The following is a 7,500-nucleotide window of genomic DNA, read 5'->3' on the forward strand; positions in this document are numbered from 1 at the left end:
TCTCTCTCTCTCTCTCTCTTTCCTTCCCTCCTTCCTCCCTCGTTTCTTGTTGCTTTCCTTCTGCTCTTTCTTCCTTCCTCCCTCCGGTGTGTGTAACTTCCTTCTCTCTGTCTGTCTGTCTCTCTCTCGCTCTCTTTCTCTCTCCATTCCTCCCTCCCTCTCGCTCTCCCTATCCCTCTCTACCTCTCCCTCTCCCTCCCCCTCTCCCTCTCCCTCTCCCTCTCCCTCTCCCTCTCCCTCTCCCTCTCCCTCTCTCTCCCTCTCTCTCTATCTCTCTCTCTCTCTCTCTCTCTCTCTCTCTCTCTCTCTCTCTCTCTCTCTCTCTCTCCCTCTCCCTCTCCCCCTCCCTCTCACCTTCTCCACCAACGCCTCCCTCTCTCCCTCTTCTCCCTTATCGATTCCGGATTGCCTGACAACACTCCGTGCAGATGAATATTCTTCACCCACGATTCATCACCTCGATTCAGTGGCAAGGAGAGTTTAATAATGCGGTATGAGTTCGCTTGACACAACGTTGATCCATGGCTGCGGGCTGTGTCACCTGCGAGGCTGGAAGGAGGTAATGCGATGCGATGTTGTGTGTCAGTTTTAACGGGATCATGGCAATGCAGTGTATATATATATATATGTATATATATATATATATATATATATATATATATATATATATATATATATGTATATATATATGTATGTATGTATGTATGTATGTATGTATGTATGTATGTATGTATGTATGTATGTATGTATGTATAAGGAAAGGGAAGAGGAAGATGAGGAAGAAGTGGGGAAGGAGAGGGAGACAGACAGACAGACAGACAGACAGACAGACAGACAGATAGACAGACAGACAGAGACAGAGAAACAAAGAAACAGACAGACAGACAGACAGACATAAACAGAGACAGGATCAAAGACGAGAGACAGAAAACAAGAGAAACAGAGAGACAGACAGGCTGACAGACAGACCGCTCGCGAGGCTTGCACATGTGAGTAGCAGGCGTGCCTCCCACGCACTCAGCGCGGGGACGACTGTGAAAGGCGGTCTATTTGTAGCAAGAGAGAGACTATATTTAAACCTTTGGCGAAGGACTATCTTCTTGCAAAATAAAAAAAAGTATGCGAGTAAAATGTTATATAATGGCGGTGTAGTTTATTAGGAAATGGAATTGCGATATGATTGGATTATGCTGTGTGACATGCGGATGTTGGCACCAGGTCTGCTTTCTCTCTCTGTATTTTCCCCTTTCTTTTTTTTTTTATCTTTCTTGTTTTCTCTCTCTCTCTTTCTCTCTCTCTCTCTCTCTCTCTCTCTCTCTCTCTCTCTCTCTCTCTCTCTCTCTCTCTCTCTCTCTCTCTCTCTCTCTCTCTCTCTCTCCCTCTCTCCCTCTCTCCCTCTCTCTCCCTCTCTCTCTCTCTCTCTCTCCCTCTCTCTCTCTCTCGCTCTCCCTCTCTGTCTGTCTCTGTCTGTCTCTCTCTCTCTCTCTCTCTCTCTCTCTCTCTCTCTCTCTCTCTCTCTCTCTCTCTCTCTCTCTCTCTCTCTCTCTATCTCTATCTCTCACTCACTCACTCACTCAAATCCAGTTCCATTTACTCGCACATGCGCTCACACGAAAATGCACACTCACACACCATGAAGGAGGAGTGGTTGGTGGGGGGGGGGGGTAGTAGAGGGATGATTACAGGGGTTCAACAGGTAGGCTTACTCAGCGATCAATATGATTTAACTCCTCTTTACTCTAACCTAAACCCCAACCTCCATTTCTCTTTTCTCTCTCCTTCTATAACGTTTCACCCCGTTCGTACTTTCTCCTTTCATTCCTCTCTTCCCCTTCCCTTTCGTCTGTTTCTTGTTTCTGTTAAATCCTGGATCCTTTCATCCTTATTTACCAGTCCTCTCTCTTTTCCCTTCTGCTATCTCTTCTTTCCCTCCCTCCCTCCTTTCCTTTCCCCTTCTTCCCTTCTTTTCTCTTCCTTCCTCCTTTGCCCTCCCTTCCTTTCCTCCCTTCTCCCCACTTCCCCCCCTCCCTCCCTCCCCTTACTTTCCCTCGTTCCGCCTTCCTCTCTCCCTCCTTCCCCTTCCCTCCCCTCTCCCTCCTTCTCTCCCGTTACTTGCTTCCCCCTCTCTCCCTCCTTCCTCCTCCCTCCTCTCCTCCCTCCTCCTCCTCCTCCTCCTCCCTCCCTCCTCCCTCCCTCCCTCTCTCCCTCTCTCTCTCTCTCTCCCTCTCTCTCTCTCTCTCTCTCCCTCTCTCTCTCTCTCTCCCTCTCTCCCTCCCCCTCCTGCCTGCATTCATGGCTGGCTCTTACACCAGCTACAACGCAAGGCCGAAGACACACAGTTGGCAAAGGAAGAAGCCAGAAAGGATTTTTTAAAAAGCCTTTAAACTCAGGAAAGAGGAATTTAATGCTTTTGTATTTACCTCTTTCCCCTCTCCGTCTGCTTCTTCACCGGTCTCTTTTATTCGGGTTTTTGTCATATTTCTGGAGTCGAGAGCGGTGCCAGAATGGGCGTGAAATAAGTAAATAAGTGAAAAGTGTGGCTTTCACCAACGCGCGGACCTCAGCTCTGAAGATGAGGTATTGATTGCTCGTCTAAGTGTCGCCGGTTAACTGAGAAAAAAGTTCTTTTGGAGGGAGATGAGGATTTTATGAATTTTGGATCTGTTTTCTGAAAAAGAATACGAAAAAAATATATGACATGTCTCGGAATCAAATCATTTCCTATTTTCCTGCTTCGTTTCCGTCCATTTTCCACCACTCAGTCCCCTTCTCCTCCTCCTCCCTTCTTTCCCCTCTCCCTGTACTTTTTCCTCCTCTCCCTATTCCCCCTTCCTAGAAAGGTATCAATATTTCTCCCCCCCCCCCCCACCTCATGCTCCCTATCGCCCCTCCCCCTTCCCGGAAAAGGCGCCGCCACCGTCGCTCCAACTTTCCCGCCGCGACTGAGTGTCGTCTGCTACCCGGCCTCACTTTATAGCGGCCACGTGGTTCGCGATCGCCATGTTGGGCTTGGGCGCTGGTTCTCACGCTGTTTTTTGTGTTTTTATTTTTTTCGGTAGAGAGGAAGGGGGAGGAAAAAGAGAAGTGGGAGGGGGAGAGGGTGTAAGAGTGGAGGTTGGAGAGGGAATAGGAGATGGAATGAGAGTGGGATTGAGAGAGGCACAAGATAATGAAAGAGAGAGAGAGAGAGAGAGAGAGAGAGAGAGAGAGAGAGAGAGAGAGAGAGAGAGAGAGAGAGAGAGAGAGAGAGAGAGAGAGGAGGAGGAGGAGGAGGAGGAGGAGGAGGAGGATGAGGAGAGAAGAGAGAGGTGACGTGGGACAGAGAAAGGTACGAAAAAACGAACACAATCATAGTCATAATCACTATAATGAATTATTTCCTTGCTGTACATCACTCGCACCCGGTGACCTGTAGGGAGAAATTAAAATGAACTACAAAACTGAACATAGAGCAATTTACCTAATAAGCCATTACAGATAGAATCATATTTTACTGAATGCCCAATTGTGAACATAGCACCAAGGCAATAAAATCATTAGATCAACATTTACTAATTGAAATTTAATATTCTTCTAGAGTAATGGCGCAAAGCAGACATTGTCCGCACGTGCCAAATGTACAGTTCTGACCCAGATATGTCAGTCACAGAATTAGAGAGAAAGAGAGAGGGAGAGAAAACGACAAAAAAGCATTGTCGGGGACAACCTAGGACTCGGCTAGTTGATGTGCTAGCCCGGCACTGTGCCAACGTTCTCGCTTGTGGGAGCGGCAACGTGGCACCCAGATTGCGTCAGCTGTTTGGATGTGGTGTGGGCGGGGCTTCGTGGCGTTGGGCGGAGCTGTGCGTGTGTGTGTCTGCTTGGAGGAGTAGGTATTATGTGTATGTGTGTGCGTGAGTGTGTTTATGAGTGCGCATGTGTGTATGAGTGTGTGTATGCCTGCCTCTGTGTCTGACTATGTGTATATGTAAGTGTCTGTATGCACCTGTATGTACGTATGTGTGTTACCTGCATTTGTGTGTGTGTGGTGGATCTATACACGAGGCAGTGTTTTCTTTTCAAGTGAAGGAAATCGTTATGTGAGATCCCTTGTTCGTGGATAAGATATGGTTTGAACTTCCAGTTGTGTAACAAGAATAGGAAAAACCACTGAGAAAGAGAGAGAGAGAGAGACAGGCAGACAGACAGACAGACAAACAGACAGACAGACAGACAGACAGACAGACAGCAAAGAGAGAGAGAGAGAGAGAGAGAGAAAGAGAAAGAGAGAAAGAAAGAGAGAGAAAGATAAAGGATGCAAGTGTCTACATACTTAATAACATCACGACCTTCAAAGAGACAGGGAGAAAAAAACCTTTTTCTCAGTAAATGATTTTGCGCAACACAGTAGGAAAAGAAAAAAACAAGAGTAGCATTCCATGGCATTTCATGGAAGCTTAGACAGCCAGACGACGAGAGGACTTACCGAGGACCGAGAGGGACTGGCCAAGAAGAGGACGGGGCCTGAGTAAGGGACTGGTGTACAGCGGACCAAGGACTGAACAAGGACCAAACGGGGACTGAACAAGGGCCAAGCGGGGGATGAACCACGATTGTTCAAGGGCCAAGCGGGGGATGAACGGAGACTGCGACTAACCAGCGACTGAACGACAACTGGCCGAGGACCGAATGACGACCGAACGAAGACCGAAATGACCAACGACCGATAATAGGAGACCGAAAAGAGGAGGACGAGAAGAGAAAATTATCTAAGCATTTTGAAAAAAGCACTCTTGGGTCGTGTCTATATTTCGTCGCCGGGATGACGTCGACGACCCCCCCTCCCCCCCCACACACACACAAAAAAAAGGGGGCCAGTTTGGTTTTACGGAAGTTTGGGTCGCGCTGGGTTGCCACACGATTTTTTTTGCATTATATTTGCTTGTTTAGTTGTTTGTTTGTCCTAACATTCGTTCATATTTTAATTCATTTATTCATTTACGTGATTATTTATTTACTTATCCAGCTGTATATACATCTATTTTTGTTTATTGGTGCACATGTGTTAAAACAGCTGTACTTCTATTCAGTTATTTTTTTATTTACGTTTGCTTTATATTTACAGTTATTTGCTTTTAATTTATATTTACATTTATTTGCTTTTAATTTATAGTTACATTTATTTGCTTTTAATTTATATTTACATTTATTTGCTAATAATTTATAAGTGCCTCTATTTCCTTGAAATTTATAAGTATATTTATTTGCTTTTAATTTACAAGTACATTTATTTGCTCTTAATTTATATATACATCTATTTCCTTTTAATTCATAAGTATATTTATTTGATTTTAATTTATGTTTACATGTGTTTGTTTTTGATTTATATTTACATTTATCTCGCTTTATTTACTGATTTCCGAGTTCCAAAAGCGTGCGTGCTTTCCCCAAGCAAGCGTGAGTGAAGGTGGAAGAACCGGCGGTGGCGTGACGTGAAAGTAGAACATGCGCCAAAAATAAAAGAGAGAGAGAGAGAGAGAGAGAGAGAGAGAGAGAGAGAGAGAGAGAGAGAGAGAGAGAGAGAGAGAGAGAGAGAGAGTGACAGAGTGAGAGGGAGGCAGGGGGAGGGGGAGAGAGGGAGAGAGAGAGAGAGGGAGGGGGGAGAGAGAGGAAGGGGAGGAGAGGGAGAGAAGAGAAGAGAAGGAAGAGAGGAGAAAGATATAGATAGAAACGAGAGAGAGAGAGAGAGAGAGAGAGAGAGAGAGAGAGAGAGAGAGAGAGAGAGAGAGAGAGAGAGAGAGAGAGAGAGAGAGAGAGAAAGAGAGAGAGAGGGTGGGGGTGAGGGGGAGAGAGGAGAGAGAGAGAGGAGGGGCGAGGAGAGAGAGAGGTGAGGGGAGTGAGAGTGGGAGAGAAGAGAAGAGAAGCGAAGAGAGGAGAAAGATATATATAGATAGAAACGAGAGGGAGAGAGAGAGAGAGAGAGAGAGAGAGAGAGAGAGAGAGAGAGAGAGAGAGAGAGAGAGAGAGAGAGAGAGAGAGAGAGAGAGAGAGAGAGAAAGAAAGAAAGATAGAAAGGGAGAGAGAGAGAGACAGATCGATAAGTAAATATATACAGAGAGACTGTACTAATGAAAGATAATAGAAAGTGAAAGAGAAAGAGAAAACAAAACAGAAATTAAGAGAAAGAATAGAGAAGAACAAGGAGACTGGCAGCGAAACCTCATCGATTCCGCATATAAGATCAACACTGCGCTATGTTGCTGTCTTTTATCTTATTTTTTTTCTTTTCTTTTCTTTTTCGTTTTTCTTTTCTTTCTTTTCTTTTCTTTTTTCTTTTTATTTTTTTCTTTCTTTTTTACTTTTTTTTATTTTTTTATTTTTTTATTTTCTTCCTATTCTTTCTTTTCACTTTGTTTTATTTATTTAAGATTTGGAAAGTTCGACATCACGTTGGATATTAGAAAAATAAGGTATTAGAATTATTCCAAAGCACGTATTTTCAGGTAATTTATGACGAATGTTACATCAGCTGTTTCAGGATAGGGAGGGAGGGAGAGGGAGGAGGGGAGAGAGAGAGAGAGAGAGGGAGGAGAAGGAGGGGAGGAGGCTAGAGAGAGGGGGGAAAGTGGGAGAAGGGGAGAAGATTGAGGGAGAGGGAGAGGGAGGGAGAGGGAGAGGGAGAGGGAGAGGGAGAGGGAGAGGGAGAGGGAGAGGGAGAGGGGAAGAGGGAGAGGGAGGGGAAGAGAGAGAGGGAGAGAGAGAGAGAGAGAGAGAGAGAGAGAGAGAGAGAGAGAGAGAGAGAGAGAGAGAGAGAGAGAGAGAGAATGAGAGAGAGAGAGAGAGAGAGAGAGAGAGGAAGGAGAGGGAAGGGGAGGGGTATAGAGAGGGGAAGGGGGAGATGTGGCCATGTAGAAATTCTGCCGGCGGGGAAACACGTGCTCAGCCTCTGCTCTGATAGTACTAACATTTCCTCTGTGCTGTAGAGGAGGGAGGAGAGGAGGAGGAGGAGGAGGAGGGAAAGGAGGAGGAAGATAAGGAGGGAGGAGGGAGGAGGAGGAGGAGGAGGGAGGAGGAGGAGGAGGGAGGAGGAGGAGGAGGAGGAGGAGGAGGAGGGAGAGGAGGACGAGGAGGAGGAGATGGTGGTGGTGGTGGTGGTGCAGATGGATGTAATAGAGGTGGAGGTGTATATGGAGTTGAAGTTGGACATGGATGTGGATGTGGCTATAGAGGAGGTGGAGTTGGAAATGGAGGAAGTGTAAGGGGAAGTGATGGTGGAGAAGATGGAAGAGGAGGAGGAGGGGGGAGGGGGAGATGGAGAAACAGATGGAGAGGAAGTGGAATAGATGATTGCGTGTGTATTTTGTGGTGTCGCTCGATGTTAATTGAAAGCCAAACTGATTGTTAATTATAGACTAGGATATTGTTAATAATTGGACTGAGGCTCTTGCAACACGCCCTGACAAAGGCACTTTATGGCGGTGATCACGGCGATAACAACGGGCGCGTGACGTCGAGGCGTAT

At 46.1% G+C, this 7,500-nt stretch overlaps 1 protein-coding gene across 1 annotated transcript in view; it reads right to left on the reverse strand.

Moving 5' to 3' along the window:
• LOC113826021 (large neutral amino acids transporter small subunit 2) overlaps nucleotides 1-7,500 on the reverse strand; it is a gene marked incomplete in the record, with an annotated part of 96,055 nt that overhangs the window by 47,135 nt on the left and 41,420 nt on the right.

This window comes from Penaeus vannamei, chromosome 30 (assembly GCF_042767895.1).
Source record: "Penaeus vannamei isolate JL-2024 chromosome 30, ASM4276789v1, whole genome shotgun sequence".
Lineage (NCBI taxonomy): Eukaryota > Metazoa > Arthropoda > Malacostraca > Decapoda > Penaeidae > Penaeus > Penaeus vannamei.